This window comes from Hirundo rustica, chromosome 34, assembly GCF_015227805.2.
Source record: "Hirundo rustica isolate bHirRus1 chromosome 34, bHirRus1.pri.v3, whole genome shotgun sequence".
Classification (NCBI taxonomy): Eukaryota; Metazoa; Chordata; class Aves; order Passeriformes; family Hirundinidae; genus Hirundo; species Hirundo rustica.
The window spans coordinates 48,436-75,381 of NC_053483.1; the positions used below are offsets into that span (position 1 = coordinate 48,436).

Genomic DNA, 26,946 nt, shown 5'->3' on the forward strand with positions numbered 1-26,946 from the left:
GTTTTTGTATGCCAACCACAGGAAGACGTAAATCTTTCAGAGCAAAAGAATTTCCTACTTCCTTATCAGAAGAAACCAACTCCTCCTGCCTCTCTCAGCCTTGAGAATGCCACAGAGATTAAAGGAAAAAGTGATACTAACCAGAGACAGTTCTTTGTTTAAATCAAGTTTATGCATCATGTATAAAATATATGAATATTCAACAGGCTATTGCTTTTAAGAGATAGTCCTTTGTTAGCAGGGATCCTTCTCCAGAGCTTGTGGCTTGGGAGAGGCACCCAGACGTCTGTAACTTTGTTTTTATTGTCTCATATTGTCCTATCTCTAAAATTGTTCAATTTTTACTCTAATTCTGTTTTTATAACCATCTTATTTACTATTAAACTTTTAAAATTTTAAAACAAGTGATTGGCGTTTATCACAGTAGTAATGGTTGGGTGCATTGCTAAGCTGCTCCTTTTGTGCTCCTTTGCTGCTTTGAGCTGCAGTAACTTACACTGATTCCTTCAGTTGGTGTCAGTGTCTTGGTGCTGAACCTGCCCACTGGTAAAACAAAATTGGCATCGTTTGGTCGGATCACCACTGAATGTCACTTTTAAAGTCTAAATGTGAGGGATCAGTCCTATCCAAAATTCCCAGATGGGAAGCCCTTCTCTAGAGTTCTCTGGCTCTGGAGTGGGCTGAGGTGGGAATGGATTTTTGACAGGGGCCACTGTGTTAGAGGGTGTAAAGCCACACTGGCTCTAAAATGGCTCATTACTCAGCCTGTGTAGGTACCACAGTGGTCCCTGAAAAAGGAGAAACTAGATGCCCTAAAAAGCCTGGTACAGGAACAGCTGGTGCAAGGACACACAGAGACATCCATGAGCCCTTGGAACACCCCAGTATTGGTTATAAAAAAGAAATCTGGTAAGTGGAGGTTACTCCATGACCTGAGAAAAATCAGTTCCGTGCTGGAGAGAATTGCACGTTGCAGCCTGGTGTGCCATCTCCTGCGGTGATTCCTGCCTCCTGGGACATCCTGATTGTGGCTTCAAGGACTGTTTTTTCACTATTCCCTTACACCCAGATGATACCCCAATGTTTGCCTTTACCGTGCCTTCTATTAATAACGCTGCACCAGGGCAATGTTCTCAATGGAAAGGACTTCCCCAAGGCAAGGGAAACAGCCCCACAATTTGTCAGTGGTTTGTTGCTCAGTACTCTCATCAGTGAAAGAACAATTTCCAGGGCCACACTGTTACCATTGCATGGATGACATTTTGATTGCAACCCAAACCAAAAAAGAGCTCTCACTGATTCAACCAAGCCTGCTGCAAGCATTAAAAACATTTGGGCTGCAAGTAGCACCAGAGAAAGTGCAGCAGCAACCACCCTGGAAAGATCTGGGATTCAAAATAATAAAACAGACTATACAGCCACAAACAATTCAATTTTGAAGCAAAATTCTAACTCTTAACGAATGCACAAAAACTCTTGGGTACCATCAGCTGGGTCTGACCTTACCTAGGACTGACCAACTCTCAATTAGCACCTTTATTTGACCTCCTAAAAGGTGACTCTGAATTAACTTCCCCCAGAAAATGAACCCCAGAGGCAAAAGCTGCTCTCGAAACAGTGGGGCAAGTTGTCACTAAGAGACAAGTCCACCGGATATGCCCAGAGGTGTGTATCACTGTGGTCATTCTCATTGTTAATTTTCATCCTACTGGTATTATTGGCCAGTGGAATACACAGGCCTGATCCTTTGCACATTCTAGAATGAATGTTTCTGCCTCATCAACCAAAAAAAGACGGCACCCACCGTCCTTGAACTAATTGCACAGTTAATGATCAAATGTTGTTGCAGGTGTTTACAATTGAATGCTGGAGATCTTTCAAAAATTATCTTGTGTCTGTGACACCAGAGCAATTTGAATGGCGTTTTGCTCACAGTACAGCCTTGCAAAGTGCTTTGCAAGGGCACTGGAACGCTTTGGGTACCTGCCAGATGTGTCTGTCTGTCCTGAGGTGACTGTGTATCCCCAATCATCTGTTGGGTGCAGGGGGAGAGGGCAAGCGCGGCTTGTTTTTCCCCAGGAAAACTCTGCTCATCGGAGTGACCTTGAAGCAAGGGAGTTAGAACACGGCAAGACGAAAGAAGCTCTGTTGTTTTTTCCCCGGCAGTTAGTTAGTTTAGTGCTAGCGTAGTTAGACGCTGTAGGATAGCTGAAGCATTTTGCCTTTTTTTTTCTTTTTCTTTTTTTGTCCTTTTTTCCTTCCTTTTTGCTTTTTTTGCCCTCTCCTCAGAACTGTTCCAACCTCTCTGGACTAAGGACCTGGGGAAGCACCGGGGGCCTCCACAGGAGACCCACCTCACCAAGAGCAGCCCTGCACATCTCCTTTTCTCCCAGCGTCAGCAGAGACGGAGCGGTGGAGCACAGTGACGACCCTCACGAGGAGACTTTCTTTAAGTTTGTTATCCCTCCGTAAGCGGCACGAAGCTCTTGTCATCGGGTATTGTGCTGAGAGTGCTTTGCCTGTTTAATAAACAGGTTTTTTCCACTTCTCCCTGAGGAAATCTTTTTTCCCGAACCGGTTGGAAGAGGGGAGGGGGCCCCTGTGGGAGGGTTTCTCCCTAAATCTGCCTGAAACCACCACAAACTTATTGGCGCCCATACGTGGGGCACGAGAGAGTGGAAAAACCCTGTACTGATTAGTATTTAGCAGTCAATAATTATGCTGTTTGACGTCATGTCTCTTGGGGTGGGGGCCTTGCTGTGTTTTGGATCCTTAGGCTTCTTTGAGGTCTTAATACCTTTGTAGTCCTTAAGTTTATTTGCATATCCAGAGATAGCCCCAATATTGTCATTAATATGCAGTTTTTACAGTAGAGGGACACAGATTAGAGTAGCTATTGGCCTTGGTTTAATCATAATAATTTGTAAGAAGTTTATAAAGGTGTTGAGATCTTTTCCTACTAAGTATGGGTCATGGTTATGGTTATTCACCCTGTTTGTGGGAGGAAGAGTAGAGGATGAAGCGTTGCAGTCTTTCGTTTCCTTCTTCTCCTCTGAATCGGTTAAATCATTGTTGGAGAATGTTGAGTTTCCCCTGAGTGTTAAAGAGACCATCTTTCTGGTATGTCATCTGGTAAGCCTCCTCTATACAGTCTGCAGCTTCTCTAGAATATGGGCTGAGATTTCTAGAGGGGCTGATAAAACTCCTGACCCAGGCAGAGGAAATCATGAGTGGTGTGGAGAATGGGAGGATATGGGCCAACTCCTCAAGGAATTCTCTGACCCTGTAGTCTGGGATTTTCCACGGGAACAAATTCAGAATCCAGTGGAGCTGAGAAAATACCTGAAAGAGAGGTACCATGATGGCTCTAAGGGGGAAAAGATAGCTGCAGTAAACTGGGCCCTGGCAAATGCTTATCGCACATTGCTAGATACTGTAGGGCAGCAGACAGAGGCAGGGGGGAAGGGATACAAATCAACAGCTACCCCAGTCACTCAGGCTGCAGCCAACACCCCAGTTATGAAGCCATCAGCTAAACTAGAACCTGAGCCTGAGTCGGCAGCTAAACCAGACAATAAGCCCCCTGGCAGTTGCTCCAGCAAAGAAGCACACACTCAAAACTGATCGACCAGTGGACGATATGACCCAAGAGAAGGACCTTCACCAAAATCAGAAGCCAAAGCTTCTAGCACAAGATCAGAAGCAAATATTGATTCCTTTTCCCTGAAGGACCTTCGGGGCCTAAGAAAGGATTACCGGCAACAACCTGATGAATCTATAATTAGTTGGTTAGTCCGTCTTTGGGATGCTGCAGGCGAGGCTACAATTCTGGACGGCACTGAAGCGAGGCATCTGGAATCCCTGTCACATGATCCAGTCATCGACCAGGAGATGATGAGAGAGGCTAGTCCTTGCAGTCTCTGGATACGGGTCCTAGGAAGTGTGGCAGAAAGATACTTGTGTGCAGATGATCTCTATATGCAGCAAACCCCATGGAAGACCATAGAACAAGGGATTCAACGCTTGAGAGAAATGGCAGTGGCAGAGATGGTCTTCTCAGATGACATAAACACTAAGAACCCAGACTTGGTATATGTACATCTGTGATGTGGCGAAAACTTATACGACTCGGGCCATTAGAATACGCTTCTGCTTTAGCAGTAATGAAGCGGGAAGACATGGAGGAGACGGTGCTTGATATGGCAAAGAAGCTCCGAGCATATGCAGATGCTGTGCATGGCCCAACACACGCCAGAATCACAGCTGTAGAAACACGTCTACAGAAACTAGAAGATAAGATAGATGAGAATCATAAGAGACTCAGGGAGGAGATTAGAGAGGACCTTCTCCAAATCTCAGCAGTACAGATCAGAGGTTCTGGTACCCAATGTAGACGCTCGCCGGCTAGGGAGAGAGGATACACTCCACGTGCTGAGCTGTGGTTCTTCCTGCTGGATTGCGGAGAAAATATGAACAGATGGGATAGAAAATGTACAGCTGCCTCGCACAACGGGTGCGTGAATTGAAGGAAGTCAAGACTCAAAGAGGGAGTTCCACTAAAAGGGAAGCAGCTCCAGTTGCCCGTAGCCAAACTGCCTGGTATGACAACATGTCCGACCCCCTTGAAGGAACCTCTAAGACATATGCTCAAGGAAAGGATAACCAGGCTTAGAGGGGCCCTGCCTCTAGCCAGGTAGAGGCTAGGGAAAACCGTGTATTTTGGACTGTGTGGATTCGTTGGCCTGGCATATCAGAACCACAAAAATATGAGGCCTTGGTTGATACTGGTGCGCAGTGCACATTAATGCCATCAAGACATGTAGGGGCAGAATCTGTTTCTATCGCTGGCATGACAGGGGGATCACAAGATTTTACTTTAGTGGAAGCAGATGTGAGCCTAACTGGAAAGGAGTAGGAGAAACACCCTATTGTGACTGGCCCAGAGGCCCCATGCATTTTGGGTATAGATTACCTCCGAAGTGGGTATTTCAAAGACCCGAAAGGACTCAGGCAGGCATTCGGGATAGCGGCTGTAGTAACAGAGAGCATCCAGCAATTGAACACCTTGCCTGGACTGTCTGAAAATCCATCTGCAGTAGGACTCCTGAAAGTACAAGAGCAACGGGTACCAATTGCCACTTCTATAGTGCACCGCTGACAGTATAAGACAACTCGAGATGCTGTGATTCCCATCCATAAGATGATTCAAGAGATGGAGAGCCAAGGGGGGGTTAGTAAAACCCACTCACCCTTCAACAGCCCCTTTTGGCCTGTGCGCAAATCTGAAGGAGAATGGAGATTGACTGTGGACTACCGTGCACTGAATGAGATGACACCGCCACTGAGAGCTGCCGTGCCAGACATGTTGGAGCTCCAGTACGAGCTAGAGTCCAAGGCAGCAAAATGGTATGCCACGATTCATATTGCCAATGCATTTTTCTCCATTCCTTTGGCAGCAGAATGCAGGCCTCAGTTTGCCTTCACGTGGAGAGGAGTGCAGTACACCTGGAACCGACTGCCCCAGGGGTGGAAACACAGCCCCACCATCTGCCATGGACTGATCCAGACCACGCTAGAAAAGGGTGAGGCTCCAGAACATCTACAGTATATTGATGACATCATTGTGTGGGGGAACACAGCAGCAGAAGTGTTTGAGAAGGGAAAGAAAATCATCCAGATCCTCCTGGAAGCCGGTTTCGCTATCAAGAAGAGTAAAGTTAAGGGACCAGCTCCTGAGATCCAGTTCCTGGGAGTAAAGTGGCAAGATGGACGGCGGCAGATTCCCACTGAGGTCATCAACAAGATTACAGCGATGTCCCCACCAACCAATAAGAAGGAAACACAAGCTTTCCTAGGTGCTATAGGTTTCTGGAGGATGCATATTCCCGAGTATAGTCAGATTGTAAGCCCTCTTTACCTGGTCACCCGCAAAAAGAATGATTTCCACTGGGGCCCTGAGCAGCAACAAGCTTTTGCCCAGATCAAGCAGGAGATCGCTCATGCAGTGGCCCTTGGCCCAGTGAGGACGGGACCAGATGTGAAGAACGTGCTCTACTCAGCAGCTGGGAACAATGGCCTGTCCTGGAGCCTTTGGCAGAAGGGGCCTGGTGAGACTCGAGGACGACCACTGGGATTCTGGAGCCGAAGTTACAGAGGGTCTGAAGCCAATTACACCCCAACTGAGAAAGAAATCTTAGCAGCCTATGAAGGAGTTCAAGCTGCTTCGGAGGTGATTAGTACAGAGACGCAACTCCTCCTGGCACCTCGACTGCCTGTGCTAAGGTAGATGTTCAAAGGGGAGGTTCCCTCCACCCATCATGCCACTGATGCCACATAGAGCAAGTGGATTGCTCTTATTACGCAGCGCGCCTGTATGAGTAAACTGAATCGCCCTGGGATTTTGGAAATAATTACCAATTAGCCTGAGGGTGAAAATTTTGGCCTCACAGATAAAGAACAGGAGCAAGTGACACGGGCTGAAGAGGCTCCACCATACAACCAATTGCCAGCAGAGGAGACGCATTATGCCCTTTTCTCTGACAGTTCCTGTCATATAGTAGGGATGAACTGGGAGTGGAAAGCAGCTGTGTGGAGCCCCACACGACAGGTTGCTGAGGCCACTGAAGGAGAGGGTGGATCAAGTCAACTTGCAGAACTCAAGGCTGTTCAATTTGCCTTAGATATTGCTGAAAGAGAGGGGTAGCCGAGGCTCTACCTCTATACCGATTCATGGATGGTAGCCAAAGCTCTGTGGGGATGGCTGGAGAGGTGGAAAGAGGCTAATTGGCAGCGTGGAGGGAAACCAATTTGGGCTGCTAAGGAGTGGAAAGACATTGCTACCAGGGTAGAGAGACTACCTGTGAAAGTCCGCCATGTAGATGCCCACATCCCCAAGAGTAGAGCTAATGAGGAGCATCGAAACAACAAGCAGGTAGATTGGGCAGCAAAAATAGAAGTCTCAAAGATTGATTTAGCTTGGGAACACAAGGGAGAGTTGTTTTTAGCTCAATGGGCCCATGATGCCTCAGGCCATCAGGGCAGAGATGCCACCTATAAGTGGGCCTGAGACCGAGGGGTGGATCTAACCTTAGACAGTATTTCTCAGGTTATCCACGACTGTGAGACGTGTGCTGCCATCAAGCAGGCCAAGCGGGTGAAGCCCCTATGGTATGGCGGGCGATGGTCCAAGTATAAGTACGGGGAAGCCTGGCAGATTGACTACATCACCCTTCCCCAAACCCGCCAAGGCAAGCGCTACGTGCTCACAATGGTGGAAGCCACCACGGGGTGGCTGGAGACCTACCCTGTGCCTCACGCTACTGCCCGAAACACCATCCTGGGCCTTGAAAAGCAAGTCCTGTGGAGGCATGGTACCTCCGAGAGGACTGAGTCAGACAATGGGACTCATTTCAAGAACAGCCTTATTCACACCTGGGCTAGAGAACATGGCATTGAGTGGGTGTACCATATTCCCTACCATGCACCCGCTGCAGGCAAAGTGGAGACGCACAATGCATTGTTAAAAACCCAGTTGAAAGCATTAGGTGGGAGATCTTTCAAGAATTGGGAGCAGCATTTGGCAAAGGCCACCAGGTTGGTCAACACCCGAGGCTCCACCAACCGAGCAGGCCCCGCCCAGGCTGAGCCTCTGCATACAATAGATGGAGATAAAGTCCCAGTAGTGCATGCCAGAGGTCTGTTAGGGAAGACAGTGTGGATCAAGTCTGCCTCAAGTACAGACAAACCCATTTGTGGGGTTGTCTTTGCTCAGGGACCAGGTTGCACATGGTGGATAATGCAGAAAGATAGAACAACACGATGTGTACCTCAGGGAGATCTGATTGTTGGGTGAGAATCATTTACAAACATCACTGTCTGCTGAATGCTATTGCCATTGTCTGTACATTAAACCACACAGAATGAAATAGAAGGAAATGTGTAAGTGAGAGGGTATGTGTTAAGTGTTGAAAATATGAGCAAGTATTGAAGGTATGAGTAAGTGAGAGAGGAATCCTTCTGCCTTGCAGCCTGAGGCCTGGATTCAGTGGCTCATTGTGGAACGTGACAAGAGCATGATGGGTATTGCTTGTATTCTTTTTTTTTTTTTGTGGGGAGAATGGATGGAAGTTTTATGTGGAATATATATTGGTTCTGTCTGTAAGTCAACGATATGGGGATAAGGGGTGGAAAATGTCCTGAGGTGACTGTGTATCCCCAATCGTCTGTTGGGTGCAGGGGGAGAGGGCAAGCGCGGCTTGTTTTTCCCCAGGAAAACTCTGCTCATCGGAGTGACCTTGAAGCAAGGGAGTTAAAACACGGCAAGATGAAAGAAGCTCTGTTGTTTTTTCCCCGGCAGTTAGTTAGTTTAGTGCTAGCGTAGTTAGACGCTGTAGAATAGCTGAAGCTTTTTGCCTTTTTTTTTCTTTTTCTTTTTTTGTCCTTTTTTCCTTCCTTTTTGCTTTTTTTGCCCTCTCCTCAGAACTGTTCCAACCTCTCTGGACTAAGGACCTGGGGAAGCACCGGGGGCCTCCACAGGAGACCCACCCCACCAAGAGCAGCCCTGCACATCTCCTTTTCTCCCAACATCAGCGGAGACGGAGCGGTGAAGCACAGTGACGATCCTCACGAGGAGACTTTCTTTAAGTTTGTTATCCCTCCGTAAGCGGCACGAAGCTCTTGTCATCGGGTATTGTGCTGAGAGTGCTTTGCCTGTTTAATAAACAGGTTTTTTCCACTTCTCTCTGAGGAAATCTTTTTTCCCGAACCGGTTGGAAGAGGGGAGGGGGGCCCCGTGGGAGGGTTTCTCCCAAAATCTGCCTGAAACCACCACACTGTCCTACCTTACGTCCTGTCCAAGGGCACAAGCAGCATTCTCCTGATGGCCTGTCAACAGAAGTTGTGGAGCCGTGTATGGAGCAGGGATGGAAACAGCTTGTTCACCTACCTCATGGAGATCTGGGACTCTCAAAGTGACAGTTCATTTAAGGATCCTCTTTGTTTACAGAGTGCTTTTTCTGTTTACAAATTGTTTTTCTGTTAATTGACTTTTCTCAGTTTTAAAAGCTGAATGTTTTCTTGTTTTAGTGTTAAGCTGTAATTAGTAACCATGAGCAGTTAATCTGTGGCATGCTAGCCTGAAGGACTGTGATCTGGCCTGACAGCTCCTGGAAGTGAGTGCTGCAACTCCAGTGGTACATGGGACACATCACCGGCTGAGGAGGATTAAGTTTGTCAAAACCTCCTTCAAATTAACCCCGTGCTGTCTTCTGTTACCCTGTCTGCAAAAGGGCCCTTGCAAATGGGATAACAGAAAACAATTTGCATTTTAATAAAAACCAGGGGAGGAGATGTAGCAAGGTACAGCCGGTTTACAGCTGGACATAATGAGTCTGATCATAACAGACACAATTCCGCTGATCTGGTTTGTTCTAGAAGTCCCCAGGGGAACAAAGACCTCAGGCAACCCCATCCAAGCCCTGGATGCAGACACAGCACTGGCCAGAGATCAGGGCTGTGCAGAGATTCCCAACCAGGAGGCTTCCCAAGCCCAGGAAATTCAAACTCACTCTAAAAGGGAGCATGGAGCAATAAATCGTGTCTGTTGGTCAGAACTCAAGAAGATTCTGTGTCGTGTGTCTGCCTCCAACACACCAGCCTCATGTTACACTATATATCTAAATCTTTGTTTCTATCCATATCTATATCTTTATACATGAAATAATGATGTGAAATAATGCTGACAATAGTGATTTGGCACCTTTGGCTGCTCAGGGATGTAACACTAAATACCCTACAGAAAAGCATTGGCCAGGACCCGAATGTCAGTGGTAAATTTGCGAGATTGTATACAACAAATAAAGGAGGAAGGGATGGAATTGGCAATTTTTATGGGGTTTGCTGATACCATGATGTGGAATGCTTTGTCTGTTCCTATGAAAAATACAGTGATTAAGACTGCTGGGTTTGTCATGTACCAGACTATGCAGAAGCTGCAGGATTGATTGAACAGATAAAGGGGCAGTTGAAAGAGCAGTTGAAAAAATGAGGAGATGGGAACCTGACCTGATGGAGAACCCATCTCACAGATGTTCTCCATGGCCTTAACAATGGGCCCAGTGTGGAAATGGAAAGCCCTGGATGTGCATGGCTGCACCCAATTTGCAAATACAACCACGGACAGTGAGACTTGGACTTCCTGGGAAATTGTTCTGGGTGTGATGGCCCATGACAGGACCACCCCAGAGGCTGCAGGGCTGGACCTTCATGCATTAGAATGAATTAGGATAAATCAGAGGCAAATGAGAGTTATCAATACAGGAATAGGAACTCAGATTCCTCCAGGACACTTTGCTTTGATAACTGCTCACTGTAGCTTGGCCTTGAAAAAGTGTTCATGTCATGAGAGAAGGAATTGATGCAGATTATCAAGGAGAAATCAAAGTAATCCTTTGAAACAATAGTGAACATAGTGGACTATTTAACCCTATGGCATGGTAGCAATTATTGATATTACAGTTTTAAAAACAATTGTGCAAAGAGGAGATCCACAGAGTCACTGTGGTCCCCCGGTTCCACAAGGCCCTGCAGTGTCACAAGGCACCTTTGGTTCTGTGGGGCCCGCAGGGTTTTGCTGGCGGGCAGGGTCAGCACCAAAGAGACAGACACCAACTTAAGGAAGCCCAACCCCACCATGGGGGGACCCCCTGCCCCCCAGCGGGGTTCTGCCGGCACTACCACCAGGACCCCCCAAAAACACCTTCTGGGGACCCCCCCACATACCCTTGAGGGGCATCTGTGCCTCAGCTTTGGAGCCCTGCAAGATCCAAACATCCAGCTGTTCGCCCCTGACAGAAAAAAACCCAGGGAGCCCTAAATATATTTTCTGTGAGCTCCAAATATCCCTCCCCCCTTCCAAAAACCCACCCAGGATATTTGGGGCGAGTTCCCCCTCCATGGTCACCTGCAGGATGCGGGGGGTGATGGTCCCAGGGTGAAGAAGCTGCAGATGAAGAGAGCAGTGAAAGCACGTGGTGCCTCCTCGGCCTGCTCCAGCTCCTCCATCCCTCCTCTTCCTCCTTCTCTGTCCCTCCTCCTCCTCCGTCCCTGCTGCCATGGGCCCGGAGCTCTCGGGTGAGCGGGGCCGGGCTGGGACACGATGGGGAAGGGGTGGGTCACCCCCAAACCCAGCTGGGGGGAGCGGAGGGTTGGGGGAACAATGGGAAAGGGGTGGGAGAGGGGGGAGAGGGGGAGGTGGGACAGCAGGAAGGGAGTTCCCAATGGGGGTCCCCCAGGTGACCCCAGGAAGCCCATGCCCTGTCCCAGCCCCCTCAGTTCCCTCCACAGCCCCGGCTGAGTGTGAGGGCTCAGCCCAGGACCTGTCAGTGTTCGGGGCTGCCTCGAGTGCAACAAATGGGAGAGTGCCCCCCCAAGGGGGGATTTTTGGGGTTCTCCTTCCCATCAGGGCTTTAAAGCCCCCGACAGTCGGGCCCCACTTTAACTCCCCTTCAAAGGGCTCCACCACTCCCGTTGATTCCGGTAGCGGAGCCCCCAGGGGGAGGTGGGGGTCCTGGGAGGGTCTGGGGGTCCCGGGAGGGTCTGGGGGTCCCTGGATGATGCTGGTGATGGCGATGGGGACCCCGTGCTGGGTATGAACCTTCATGACACCACCTGGGGGGATGATTTGGGTCCAGGGTTTTTTGGGGTAACAATGGATTTTTGGGGGTTCCCCAGGGGGATTTTCAGGGTCCCAAAGGGGAAATCTGGGTGATTCCAGGGGTGGAATTGGGGGTCTCAAGGCTGCTGGTGATGGAGATGGGGACCCTGTGCCAGGTATAAACCTTCTCAAGGGGGTCTGGGGGGTGTTGAGAGGTCCTGTGGGAATTTCAATGTCCTGAGAGGGTTTAGGGGGTTTACATGGGGTGTTTGCAGTCGTGGGGAGGTTTTGGAGGGTGCCAGGGATGTTTTTGGGATCCCAGGGAGGTTGGGGTGTCCCAGGGTGGGTTGTGGTGTCCCAGGGAGGTTTTGGGGGTACCTAGGTGATGTTGGTGACAGAGGTGGGACCCTGTGCTGGATCTGAACCTTCTCACTGCACATGGGCAGCATCAGCGTGTTCAGGGAGATCCTGGGGAGACCCAGGGGGTTCACCCCAAATCCCAGGGGACCCAAAATACTATTGGACTCCCCTGAACTCCGCTCACCGCTGGATCTGCTGCAGGCAGAGGGGCAACAGCACTCAGCCCCTGCCCCCACTATCATGGGGGGGCTGTGGAGGAATCTGAGGGGGGGCACAGACAGGTCAGGGTGTAACCCCAAAGTCCTGGAGGAGGGGACATGGGGACAATCCCAGGAATCCCCATGAGGGGATGAGTGGGGACCCAGGAGGATTTTGGGGCGGACTCTCGAGTCATGGGGGCATTTCCAGGAGTCTTGGCAGGGGGAGAAGAATAGGGTGACCCCTTAGGATGGGTTTGGGGAGAACTGGATTGGAGCTTTCAGAAGCTTAATCCGATGAGGAGAATGACCGCGATGGCAGCAATGATGCACACAGCGACCACCATGGTGAGATTACCGCTGGATTCTGGCTCTGGGAAGCACAGGAGGGTGAGGAGGGGAGGGGAACCCCCATCCCACTGCTCCACATTCCCAAACTCCCAATTACTACATTCCACATTCCCAGCCTCACCCCAGGAGAAGATCCTGGGCTCTGGCATTCCGGGATGCTATCCTGGGCACCTGTGCTGCTCCCGCTCCTCCGGCAGCACCTGGATCCTGGCCCAGGTGTGGAAGGTGCCGTCACTGTTGGGAACGATCCCAGATTTCATCCCCCTTCATCCAGCTGATCCCGATGGTGCTGGGGGAGCATCTGTACACGTGGCAAGACAACATCAGGATCCCGTGTTCCACTTTTCCAGACACATGGACATTAGGGGGATCTGGAACAGGATAACAGTGAGATGCATCCATGGAATTCCATGGCAATGGGAAGAGGGCGAAATGTGCCCATGGAATTCCATGGCAATTGGATGGCAGTGAGATCCATCTACAGAATTCCCATGGGGATGGTACAGCAGCAGGATCCCATGGGAATAGGATGACTGAGATCCATGTATGGAATTTACATGGGAATTCCCATGTTCCCAGCTTTAGCCCTCCCAAATGCCACATTTCCAAATCTCATATTCCTGTAGGAAATCTTCCTTCTCCGCCTTTACGCCCCAGTGCCTCCCGTCCATATCTGGCAGATTTCCGGAGACATTCCAGGCAGGTGTGCCCCAGGGGATTTGTTCATTTGTTCATTCCTCAGCCTCAATCCCATCGTGTTCCCAGCGCCTCTTGGCGACCTGGGCAGCGCCGGCGGCCACCACAAATCTTCTGGATTCCAGCTGGAAGGAGAGGAATTCCCGCCCGCCGTGGCCGAGCCGATCGGATGCCTGGGTGCTCCCGTGGGACAGGAGGTGACAGCCGGAAACCTTCTGCAGCGTGTGGAGCCCTGGGGAGGGACTGGACCCAGGGAGACCCACGGGATTGTGTCCCAGCCCCACAGAGCCCCATCCCAGCCCTGTGGAGCCCCAGAGTCTGATGGAGACTCACAGAGCCTGATCCCAGTCCCTTGCATCAGCATGGATCCACATCCCAGCGCCCCAGATCCCGGCCCAGCCCCACGGATCCCCATTGCAGTGCCACAGCTGCCAGGGCAGCCGCACGGATCCCCCAGCCCCGGCTCCCCGCGCCGAGCCCCGCTCTGGCGGTGCCGCTCCTGCAGCATCTGCAGCTCCCTGGTGGCCCCGTGCCGGTGCCGCTCCTTGGGCTGCCTCTGGCTGTGCCAAGACCCCGGCTCGGCTCCGGCCGCCATCCCCGGCGTCTGCGGCTCCGCCCGGCCCCGCTGGCTGTGGCGGCGCTGGAAGGGGATCCCATCCAGGGAGCCCATGGACAGCAACGGGGGGAACCCCGGGATGGGCTCCGACAGCGCCACGGGCAGGGACCGCAGGGAGAGGAGAACTGGGGGGGACACGGAGATTTGGGGAATGGGGGCCATGGCTGGAGGAAAGGGGTGACTGGGAGAGCTGCGAGGGCCGGGAAGGGGGTTTGGGAGTTCTAGGATTGAGAAAAGGGGGCTCTGGAGGGTGGGAGAGGCGGGATGGCCGGGAAAGGGGTGCGGGGGTTGTAGGTGCCCCTACGGGGGGGGCAGAGCGGAACCCGTGCCCGGGAATGGGCGTTCCGGGGGATGGCGGCGGCCAGGAATGGGGCTTGAGGGGCTCCTGGGTGCTCCGGAACGGGCGATCACAGAGTGCCGGTGCCGGGGGTCCCCCTCAGCTGTGGCCGCCCTCCCCTGGTCCCTCAGGAGCGCCCCCAGCCGCAGCCCCGGAGCCATGGCGCTGCTCCGCTGCGGCCCCGCCCCCAGCCCCGGCCCCGCCCCCAGAGCCGGCTCCGGCCCCGCCATTGGCGCCGCCAGGGGCCGCTGGAGGCTGCAGTGACGTCACCGCGGGCCGGGCAGATCCCGGCGGCGCAGCGCGGGGCCGGCGGAAGCCAAAGTGCCCGAGGGAGCGCGGGGGGAGCGCGCGGCGGAATTCCCGGCGATTCCCCTGCATCCCCTGCTGCCAGCCCCCGGGACCCTCCTCGCCCACGCCCTGCGGGACCCCCGGGCCGGGCTGTGCCCAACTCCCGGGCCCTGCGCTCAAACTCTGCCTGGAAGCCGCTGGCTTCGGCCCGAAGCGGGGGAAGCCCCGCGATCCGCGGATCCATTTATTCCCTGCGGCTGCGGGTCCCAGCCCCGGCGGAGCAGGACTGGGCGCTGGCACTGCGATCCCTGATTCCCAGTCCCCTGCTCTGGCTCTCTCGTGTGCTCTCCCTTTCACGATCCTGGGATCGTGAATCCCAGGGCGGCTGGAGAGCCCCGTGCGCAGTTCGGGTTTCCCAGGAAAGGGAGGCCTGGGGGTGAGGTGCCCCCGGGAATGGGGGTGCGGGGGTCCCCGGGGTGACGGAAACAGGGGATCCAGGGGCTGGGAGAGGAGGATCCCCGGGAAAGGGGGTGCAGGGCGGTGTCGGTGCAGGATACGGGGGTGCGGGGGTTCCCAGAGCTGGGGAAGGGGATGCGGGAGGTTCGCAGTGCCCAGGAATGGGGATTCCAGGGGGTGCCAGGGGGGACATGGGGGAGTCACACGCGCCCCGAGGGGGGAACACGACCCCCGGGGACCCCCCCCTCACCTTCTCCCGCAGCGGAGGCCGAGCCCCAGCCCAGGCAGACGAAGCCCGAGACGAAGCCCCCGAGCCCCGGCAGCATCTTGGGGGGAAGTCCGGCGGCAGCTCCGGGGCCGGGAGGGGCAGGATCCGGGAAAGGGCGGTGGCTGCCGGGAAGGGACCGGGATGGACTGGGACAGTCTGGGATGGACCAGGACACCAGCATACACTGGGATACACCGGGCCCAGGACTGGGACCCACTGGGAGCAGGTTCAGAGTACACTGGGATCTAGCAGGACCGGAACTGGGGCAACAGGGATCCTAGTGGAAGCAACTGGGATATACTGGGAGTGACTGAGAGTGACTGGGATCATACTGGTGGAAACTGGGATCTTACTGGGCCAAGGGACTGTGACTGGGAATGACTATGACTATGCTGATGGCAACTGGGACTATGCTGGGAATGTCTGTATCCATACTGGGGTGACTGGGAACACACTGAGAGTGGCTGGGAGTGGCTGAGTCCACATTGGGGACAACTGGGATATACTGGGACCATGCTGGGGGAAACTGGGATCATACTGGACTCATAATGGGATCATACATGGAATGACTGGGTTTATCCTAGGGGCAACTGAGAGCAGCTGGGATTTACAGGGAGTGACTGGAATCATGCTGGAGTCGACTGGGAGTCACTATGAGCACCTGGAATCATGTTGGAAGCTACTGGGAACAACAGGGAGTGAGTGGAAGCACATTTGGGCCAGCTGGGATATACTGGGAGAGACTGGGAGGGACTGGGATAATACTGGGAGTGTCTGGAACCACACTGGGTGATTGGGAGCAACTGGGACCATGCTGGGAGCAAATGGCATCATACTAAGAGCGACTGAGTTCATACTGCAGTCATCCTGGGAAGGACTGGAGCCAGAGCAGCAGTGACTGAGATGATACTGGGGGTGACTGGAACCATGCCAGGAGTGAATGGGAACACCTCGAACCATGCTGGGATTATAGTGGGATCACACTGGGAGTGACTGGGACTGTACTTTGGGCAACTGCCAGAGACTGGGATCATGCTGGAGGGAACTGGGAGTTACTGGGAAAGACTGTGAGCATGCTGAGTGCAACTGGGACATACTGGGAGTGTCTGGAGCCATACTGGGGGGACTGGAACAACACTGGGAACAGCCAAGGCCATGCTGGGAATGACTGGGACCACGCTGCAGGAAACTGGGAGTGAGTGGATCTACACTGCGGTCAACTGGGCATGACTGGGACCATGCTGAGAGGGACTGGGACTGTTCTAGAGGGAACTGGGATCATACTGGGAAGAACTGGGAACAAGTGGAACTATGCTGGGGCACCTGGGATCATACTGGGATCACAGTGGGAACAGCTGGGTCCATGCTGGGGAGAACTGGGATCACATTGAGGGTGATGAAAATCATACTGGGATTGACTGGGAGTGGCTGTGAGCAACTGGAATCATGCTGAAAGAAACTCAGAGGAGGTGGGAGTGACTGGGAGCATGCTGGGGGTGACTGGGACATACTGGGAGAGACAGGGAGTCACTGGGATCATACTGGAGGCTACTGGGGTCATGCTGGCATTGACAGGGAGCAACTGGGATCACACTGGGAGTGACTACAATCAAACTGGGATTAGAGTGGATGTCAAAGGACCCTGGCTGGGGGTTACTGGGAGCTGCCAGGCTCATGCTGGCAGCCAAGTGGGGACACATGGGGAGGAACTGGGATAAAACTGGGGACAAGTGAACGACACTGAGGTAACTGGGAGTGCCTGGGAATGACTATGAGAATGCCCATGGCCACTGGGATATACTGGGAATGTTTGAGACCATAGGAGTGGTGACTGGGACCAAACTGGGAGGGACTGGCTATGTGCTGGGGGAAACTGGGACCATGCTAGGGACACTGGGGTGGGAGTGACTGGAATCATACTGGCAGTGACTAGGGCCATGTTAGGGGCAACTGGGAGAACTGGGAACACACTGGACGAAAGTGGGAGGAACTGGGAGCAACTGGGACCGTGCTGGGGGCAAATGGCATCACAATGGGGAATGACTGGGAGTGACTGGGCTCATACTGGGAGCAACAGGGATCAGGCAGGGAGTGAGGGGAAGTAAGCGGGCTCATACTGGGAGCGGCCACTTCCAGCACCAAGACCCCCAAACCCCTTTCCCAGCCATCCCACCCCTCCAGCCCCAGCAGCCCCTGCCAGGGTCCCGGCAATCCCAGGGGTCCCCCCCTCTTGGGCTCCCCGCTTTGCGGTTCTGCGGCTCTCCTTTCTCCAGGGTACCACTCAGGGAAGCTGCGGCTCTCCTGGGGCTCCCCAAACCTGGTGTCCCCTCTCTGGTCCCCCACGCTCCCCACGTGGCCCCGGCAGAGCTCAGAGGGCCCGGCCCGGGAAGCCCAACCCCCACCGGGGGGGGGCCCACATCCCCCTGCTCCCCATCGGGGCTCTAATGCCACCGGGACCCCCCAAAAACACATCCGGGGGAGCTCCTGATGTCTCCCCCACGGGAATCTGCCGCTCAGATTTGGCACCCTGCAAGCTCCAAATATTCCCTCACCAATAAAACCCCAAACCCAGGGACCCCCTGGGATATTTGGGTCCTTGTCCTCGTCCGCAATGGATGGGGGCTGGGTTGTTTCTGTTCCTGCTTCCCTCAGTGTGGGCTGGAGGTGATCTCCACAGAGCGGAGTTTCTGCTGGGGTCTCCGCAGCGCTCCTTGTTGCTCTTGGCTCAGATCAAGGTTTTCTGTGGTGATAATGGGAGGCAGGTCATGTCCATCCTCCTCCCCTTATGGGGGGTGCCCTGATCGTCTCCATCCGTGCTTAGTTGGTGCTGGGCTGGAGGTGGTCTCTGTGGAGCGGAGTCTCTGCTGGGGTCTCTGCACCCCTCGTTGCTGGGCGGAAAGTGCAGAGCAGTGGGGAGAGGAGAGGGAGAGGAGAGATGAGAGGAGCTGAACGATCCATTCCGCTGGTGCCGCTGCTTTCCAAACCGTGTAAGCCCCGCCTCTTTTGACGACAGCCAATGGGTGTCCAGGAACAGCCTGAGGGGCGGAGCAAGCGGCGTTCCACGGTGTGGACAGACAGGGGGCGTGACCAGAACAGGACCGAGTGATCTGATTGGTCGGGAGGGTTCTAAAAGGGGCGGGGCTCGGGCCCGGGGTCACCCCGGGATTTTGGGAGCAGCTCCAGGTGTCCCCAGTCCCTCTCCAGCTCTCCTGGAGCCCCTTCACGCCCTGCAAGGGGCTCTGAGCTCTCCTTGCATCCTTCCCTTCTCCAGGGGAACATTCCCAGCTCTCCCAGCCCGGCTCCAGAGGGGCTCCAGTTCCTCTGGGCTCGCCCCAGCAGCTCCCATCCTGCAGCTGGCCTCTCACCTGAGCGGGGCCCAGGGGCAGAATCCCCCCGCAGCCGCTGCCCACGCTGGGGCTCAGCCCAGGGCACCTTTGGGCTCATGTCCAGCCTCTCACCCACCCGCACGGTGCCCATGGCGGGAGCTGTGCAGGTGACATCATTGACACCAAATAAATTATCTCGCCCTGTTTCTTTTATTTTTTAACTCGGTTCTGGTCACTCTCAGTTATCATTTTTTAGGATCACATTTCTTTGGCAAGGTGAGGGCTGGCAGAGCTGTGCAGGTGCAAACAAAAAACGATGAAAACCCACAGAAATCAGCCATGGGAAAAGGGTTCCAGCAACTTTGTGATGCTTTGGGGGAATTTCAGCCTTTGGCACTGGCTACAGGTGCATCTAGGGCAGCTCAATTATGCTGGGCTGGCGTCTCTGGGGGTCCCAGCCACATCCCTGGGGTGCCCAGGCAGCTCCCTCAGCATTGCTGTCGGGATAGCCGCTCTGGAGCAGGGCAATACCCTCCTGGCTGGAGAATTCACTGAGGACAGGGACAGGAGCTTGGGAAGTGGCTTCAAAGTCAGGAAAGTGGGCAACTGGGGGGCTCCTCAGGGTTTCAGCACCCTCCTGCTCTGGAGAGGGAATCCTCCGGGATTCTGGGGTTCTCTGGGGCAGTTTCCCTTGGAAACATGGAATTCTATGGAATTCTATGGCATCTGTCGTCATGCTGGTGTCAGAGGAGCTCACAGCCCCAGCCAGGCGAGCGCATTTCTGCCTGGCTGCTGCCTTTGGACATGGCTGGACGGGGCTTGGAGCACCCCAGGACAGTGGCAGGTGTCCCTGCCACGGCAGGGCTGGCACTGGGTGGGCTTTAAGGTCCCTTCTGTAAGAGTCGCTCTGAAGTTCCCCTCATTTGCCTCACGATCATTGTGAGGACTCCGAGGACCCCACTGCAGCTCTGGCCTGCTCGAGGTGGATGCTTGCCAATCGTCTGCAGGTGCATTTTCCTGTGTCACCACGCCACGGTGCACTGGCTTTGAGCAGTGTAATGGCAGTTTCTGTGCCTGAAGATTGCACCCGCTTCACGCTCCCTGCTTCACAACAATAGCCTATGAATTTCCCCACCTCTTGGCCAAGTGAACTTTCTGGGATAACTCTGGTGGTCCCCCACAGAAAATCCCTCATCTGCTTCACAGCCACTGTGACAGACAGAGATCGAAGCCCCTTCCCAAGGACTGAGACTGAGACCTCTATATGAAGCCTTTCCCAAGGACTGAGACACGAGACCCGTATAACCCCAGTACGGGGGGTGGGGCTGACTTAACCAAAGTGAGATGTTTGCCTGCAGGTGTGGTCGTTGGACCAAGAAGACAATGGCTCTCTGCTGAGAACATGGACTACCTGTTCCCCCTTGGTGGCTTCAATAGACTTATTACTTGTTCCCCCCACGATGAAGGACTATAATAAAAACCCCTGAGTTAACCAGAGATTATGAGAGACTCTCCCTGACATGACAGGTGGATCCATCACCTGGATCATGAGGACTTCATCTCCACGTTTGGTAGCTATATCCCCTCTTTCCTCTCTTGCTTTCTCTCTCTCTCTCTCTCTCTTAATCCCTCTATTGCATTTGCTGTGGTCAATCAATAAAAAGTGCATTTGTTTTGATTAATACTGAAATCCCCTCTGTGTTGTGTTTTGCACTCTGAGATCAGTAAATGAACCAACACGACGCCCACTTGTACGAGCGGATCGTGACACCAGGATTGTGACCCAACGTGGGACCTCCAGTGGGGGATGGAGTTGGAGCAGTACACGAAGCTCTTCCTGCATTGGGGGCACTCGCAGGGCTTACCTTACTGGTGCCTCAGTTGGTGTCTGGTCATGTGAGACCTCCGTGAAAAGCTCTTCCCATGCTGGGGACACTCGAAGGGCCTCCCCCAGTGTGGATGTGCCGGTGGGTGGACAGGGTGGAGTTCTGCGTGAAGCCCTTCCCACAGTCGGGGCAGCGGAAGGGCCTCTCCTCTGTGTGAATCCGCTGGTGCAGGAGGAGATTGGAGCTCGTGCGGAACCTCTTGCTGCATTTATCACACTCATAAGGCTTCTCCCCAGTGTGGGTCCTCTGGTGGCGGATCAGGGCCCAGCTCCGTATGAAGCTCATCCCACATACATCACACTCGTGGGGCCTCTCCCCAGTGTGGATGCGCCTGTGGCTGGTGAGGTTGGAATTCTGTGTGAAGCCCTTCCCACAGTCGGGGCAGCGGAAGGGCCTCTTCTCTGTGTGTGTCTGCTGATGTTCAAGGAGCTTGGAGCTGGTCAGAAACCCCATCCCACAGTCAGAACACTTGTAGGGCCTCTCCCCAGTGTGGAGCATTTGGTGTATGGTCAGGTAGCTACGGCACCTGAAGCACTTCCCACATTCCCTGCACTTGTATGGCCGTTCCCCAGTGTGGATCTTCTGGTGCTTGGTTAGGCTGGAGCTCTCTCTGAACCTCTTCCCACATTCCCCACATTCATAGGGCCTCTCCCCAGTGTGGATCCTCCGGTGGCGGATCAGGCTGGAGCTCTTCCTGAAGCTCATCCCACATTCCCCACACTCATAAGGCCTCTCCCCAGTGTGGATCCTCTGGTGATAGATCAGGCTGGAGCTGTGGCTGAAGCTCTTCCCACATTCCCCACACTCGTAGGGCCGTTCGTCTGTGTGAATCCTCTGGTGGCGAAGCAGGTGGCACCGCCAGGTGAAGCTCTTGGCACACCCAAAGCACTTGTGGGGCTTCTCCCCATCATGAAGCTGCTCATGGACCACCAGGTCTGAGCTCTGGCTTGATCTCTGGTCGCCTTCCTGGCACAGGGTGGCTCTTTCCTCCTCAGATCCTTGTGATCTGCTTTTGCAGTCTCTTCTCACCAGGGATCGCCAGGACTTTTCCTCCCCATTGGATTCCTGCACCGTGGAGCTGCTCAAAACGGCCTCTTCCACGAGGATCTGGTGTGGGGATTTGTCCTCCCTGGTCTCCATGTTCAGCTCCTTGTCTGGGGGAGGAAGGACAAGGAGAGGATGGGATTTGCCTCTGTGCCAGAGGGAAGGGGAAGGAGATCCCCTCAGTGCATCCCCGGCAGGATGGCGTCGGCTGCGGGGTTGTCCTGCAGCCGGGGGCCGTGCTGGGCTGGGAGATGGAGCAGGAGAGAGGGGGAAAGGGGCACTGACTTCCTCCTCACCTGCCTGGCTGTCCTGAGGCATCTTCTTCTTCCTCACAGCCTTCTCCTTCATCCTGCAAAGGTTTGGGAATTGGAAATCCTGGTTTGGGGGAAAACAAGGGATGAGCACATTGAGTTTGAACGCCTCTCTGCCGAAGACCATCTCTAGAAGTCACCAGGCATTGGGGGTCCATAAAAACAGGCAATTGGGAGTGAGTGGATCTACACTGGGAGCAACTGAGAGTGACTGGGACCATGCTGAGAGGAACTGGGACTATTCCAGGGGCACCTGGGATCACACTGGAAGGAATTGGAACAACTGGAACTAATGCTGGGGGAAACAGATCATACTGGGATCACAGTGGGAACAGCTGGGCCCATGCTGGGGAGAACTGGGATCACACTGAGGGTGATGGGAATCATACTGGGATTGACTGGGAGTGACTGTGAGCAACTGGAATCATGCTGAGTGTGGAGTCCCTGCAGCCCCTTGCCATAATACCTAGGGCCTGGCCTTGGCAGGACAGATCATAGAGTCACCTGCCCAGCCTGAGACAGAGAACTTCCCAATGGTGCTCTGGACACGATGGTTTGCCTCAGTTTCTCCCCTCCCTGATTCCCCTGGCCCTTTGGTTTCTCCTTTCCTCTGTGTCTCCATTGGTTTGGGGTTCCCGGGGACTGGCCCCGTTTTCCCTAGAGGACACTGACCTTTCCTGCCCTTTGCTCTGCCCCCGTGCCTCAAGGTCTTTGGCTGCTGAAGCTCACACTTGAGCTGGAGACCGGCACACGTGCTCCCCTTTCCAATCTGGATTCCCCTTGGGCTTCTGGAAATAAACCTGGCTGGAACTGATCCAGTGCAAAGGCCTTCTGGCCTCTCCTTGCTGAGCTGCCCACGTGGCGTGTGTGCATGTGTGAGCTTGACTGCTTCGCCTGAGCTTCCCCAAGCGGCCTTTCCACCGCAGAGGCTTATCAGCTCTGGGCTTCAGCTCCACTCCCAAAAACCACAACGCAACACGGTTTGGCCGAAAATTACCCAAATGGGCCTAAAATCTCCAGGACCTGGACTGAGACCGAGACCAAGATCAGCACCAGAACCAGCACCAGAACCAGCACCAGCACCAAGACTGAAACCGACACCGAATCTGAGACCGGCACCGACAGCGGCGCTGCTCTGGGACGGGCCCCGAGACCAAGACTGGGACCAGAACTGACACCAGAACTGAGAGCGGCACCGCTGCAGGACCGGGACCAGGACCGGAACCAGTACACCAGAACTGAGAATGGCGCCACAAAGGCACCGGGACTGAGACTGGCACCGCTCCGGACTGGGACCCAGACTGAGATTGGCACTGGGAGCACTCCGGGACCAAGACTGACACCGCTACCGGCACTGGGACCTGGACTGCGCTGAGATCAAGACTGAGACCAAAGTAACCAAAAACACCCCTCAAGAGACCAAAAAGTGGCAGAAAATGGCCCCAAAATGATCAAAAACTGACTAGAAATTATACTAAAATTACAAAAAATGGCTCAAAAGGACACAAAATGGCTGACAAATGATGAAAAATCCTCTCAAATGTACCCAAAATGACACCAATTTGCTCCAAATTACCCAATATGACAGAAAACAACACAAAAGTGGCCAAAAAAAGCCCAAAAGTGACAGGAAATGCCCCAAAATGCTGCTGGATGAGGGAGAGCCTGGAGGGACACAGAATTCCAGAAATTCTTTAAAATCACCCAAAATTGCATCAAAAAAGCAAACTTAAAAAAAAAAAGAAAAGCAGCATCAAAATGGCCAAAAAAGAGTAAAACCTTGAAAATTCCTCCAAAAACGCCAATAATATTCCCCAAATTTCAAAAAATTCCCCGAACACATCAAAAAACACCCAGGAAATGAGAAAAAAGAAAAAAAAAACAAAAAAACCCAAACAAACCCTTGAAATGCCCAGAAATATATTAAAAAATCCCCCCAAAAATCTCCCAAATCCCCTGACTGCCCGGAATTCAAAAAAATCCTTGAAAATTCCCAGAATTACCTACACTTGCTCTTGATGAAGGGCTGCTGCAGGTAGGACTTGGTGGTGCTGGCTCTGCTGATCACCAAGAACTTGAAGAGGAAATCTGGAAAAAAAATCACACGTTTGGACCCAAATTGCTAAGATTTCCTACATTTGGATCTAAAATTCCCCAAATTTCCCACCTTTGGACACAAAGTTCCTCCAAAATCCTCCCTAGAGATCTCCAATTTCCTATGCTTGGACCTGAAATTCCGCAAAATTCCTGCATTTGCCCCAAATTTCAAAAAACTTTCCCGATGGAAAACCCAAAATTGCCCCATTTGGACCCCAAGAATTCCCCATACAGAGCCCAAAATTAAAAAAAAAATTCCCTTGAAGTACCCCAGAATTTCCCTATAGAGATGCTGAGACACACACACACACACCCCCCCCCCCCGCCCCGAGCGCCCTGGACACTTTATTGCCTCCCGCAGACACCTATAGATCCCCTATGGACCCCTCAAACCCACAAAGCCCCTATAAAGACCCCCCGACCCCATTTAAGGACCCCCGAGCCCCTTTACGGACTTCTCTGGACCCTCTAGAGACCCCCCAGACCCCTAGAGAGCCCCTATAGCAACCCCCACAAACCCCCTTAGAGAACCCCAGACCGCCCTAAATCCCCTAGAGGCCTCCCAAATCCCCTAGAGACCCCCAACCAAATCTCCGAGAAACACCCTCAGGTCCACTCAGACCCCTCAGGATCCCCGAGAGATCCCCCATTGCCCCACCGTAGGTCTCAGACACGCCGGAGCCGCATCGCGGGACCTAGAGCAAAGATGGCGGCACGCCGGGGAAGCAACTTCCAAGCAGTCTGCGCATGCGCCGGAGACAACGCGCCAGCAGATAGGCGGGGCTCAATGGAGAAGAGAGCTGCGGCCAATGAAAGGGCAGGGAAGGAATGAAATGAGGCGGGCTCAGGGAAAGCGCAGGGCCTGGCAGGGGAAAGGGGCGGGGTCAAGGAAAGGGCGGGGATGAGGAGGAGAGTGGGCGTGGCCAAGGGGACGCGCCCTCCTACAAGGGCTCGGTTTGCCCTAAAATCACCCGAAAGGGTCTGAAATCTCCGGCACCGAGACCGACACCGAGATCAGCACCAGAACCGACACCAGCACCAAGACTGAGACCGGCACCAGAACCAAGATCGGCACCGCTCTAGGACCGAGACCGAGACTGAAACCGAGACCGAGACTGGCACCAGAACCGGTGCAGGGACTAAGACTGACACCAAGAGCGACACTGGGACCGGCACCGGGAATGCTTTGGAACCGGCACCGGCGGCGGGAGCGCTCCAGGACTGCTCCAGGACTGCGGCCAGAGCCGAGACCGGGAGCACCCCAGGACTGAGACCAAGACCAGCACCGGAAACCAGCACCGAGACTGGAACTGCTCCGGCACCGAAACTGAGATTGGCACTGGGAGCACTCCGGGACCAAGACCGGCACCAGCTCCGGTACCGGGAACGTTCCGAGACGGAGACCGAGATTGAGACCAGGAGTGGAACGGGAACCGGCACCGGCACCAAGAATGGCACCGCTCCGGGATCGAGATCGACACCGGGACCGGAATCAGCACCGGGAGCGCTCCGGGACTGAGACTTGAGACTGGAAGCGGGACCGGGACGGGGATCGGATCCCGAATCGCTCCGGGATTGGCTCCAGGATCGCTCCGGGACCGCCGTGTTCGCTCCGGGGAGTTTTGGCCGCACACCCGGGCGGGACTGGGAGGGAGCCCTGGGCCGGGCGGGGCCGCCTCGGTTCGCGTCGTTCCGCTGCGGCCATCCCGCTCCATATGATCGCAGTTTGTATGATCCCAGTCTCTATGGTTCTGATCCATACGCTGCCAGCCTGTGAAATCCCAGTCCGTGTGATCCCAGTGTGTACACTCCCAGCCTACAAGGTGCCAGTCCGCATGATCCCAGTCTGTCTGGTCCTGCATGGCACACACTCCAGGGGTGCCAGTCTCGGTGCCAGGCCCGGTTTCAGTCCCGGCCTCCGTCTCGGTCTCGGATCAGTGCTGGTCCCAGTGTGGGTACCACTGCCTGTCTTGGTCTTGGAGCGCTCTCAGTGCCAATCTCATTCTTGGTCCCAGTACCAGAGCGGTGCCAGTCTCGCTGCTGGTTCCGGTGCCGGTCTTGGTCTCAGTCTTGGTCCCAGTTCCAGTTCTGTTGCCAGTTTCAGTCTTGGTCTCGGTCTCAGTCCCAGTGTCTATGCAGTGCCGGTCTCAGTTCTGTCATTGGTTCTGGTCCTAGTGTTGGCCCAGCTCCCGGAGCAGTGTCGGTGTCGGTTCTGGTGTCTGTTCTGGTCCCAGTGTTGGTCTCAGTGCTGGTCCCAGAGCAGCGCCACTCTTGCTGCCAGGCTCGGATCTGGTGTCAGTCTGAGTCTTGGTGCTGATGCCAGTTCTGGTGCTGATTTTGGTCTCTGTCTCGGTCTCAATCAGGGAGATTTTAGGCCAGTTTGGGTGATTTTAGATAAAACTGGGGACACACTTAGGGTGGATTTTAGGCACCTTTGAATGATTGATTTTTGGCCAAACCTGGTGAGTTTTAGGGTGGATTTTAGATCATTTTGGATTACTTTAGTCCCATTTGGGTGATTTCGGGCAAAATCTGGTGGGATTTAGTCCCATTCGGGTGATTTTTGGATAAGCAGGGCAGTTTTAGGGTGGAATTTAGATCATTTTAGATGAATTGAGGCCTATTTGGTTGGTGTTTAGACCTATTTGGGTGATTGTCGGCCAAATCTGGTGGGTTTTACAGAGGACCTTGGGTCCCTTTGAGACATTAAATTTGAAGAATTAGGGATTTTAGGAAAGTTAAGATAATAAGTTGCTGAATTAACTGAAGTAGTTAGGCAAGCTTTGATCACAGTTAACAGAAGCCGGATCTTAGATAATCTGTCCTGGATTTAGTAACTCATTGCTTGTCAGCTTTATGTTTGTGTAGCTGTGCTTGTAATGGAAAACAAAATGTGGTACATAGGCCATCAGATAGCTGCAGGTTTCCTGCTTAAAGGACCCATTGAACACAGGAAACTATAAGTTCTACCAAGGATTCATTTGTCACGAATGCATTGAAAAGGTAGAAAGGTCAGGACGAGGAAGACTCATCTTACTTCCTCATTTTTGGTGACCCTTC

General features: G+C 53.6%; 2 pseudogenes; both read right to left on the bottom strand.

Moving 5' to 3' along the window:
• Positions 1-12,491: 12,491 nt before the first annotated feature.
• Positions 12,492-14,239, bottom strand: LOC120764660 (class I histocompatibility antigen, F10 alpha chain-like; annotated as a pseudogene).
• Positions 14,240-18,512: 4,273 nt separating this feature from the next.
• On the bottom strand, positions 18,513-24,623 carry LOC120764668 (zinc finger protein 501-like; annotated as a pseudogene).
• Positions 24,624-26,946: the final 2,323 nt, after the last annotated feature.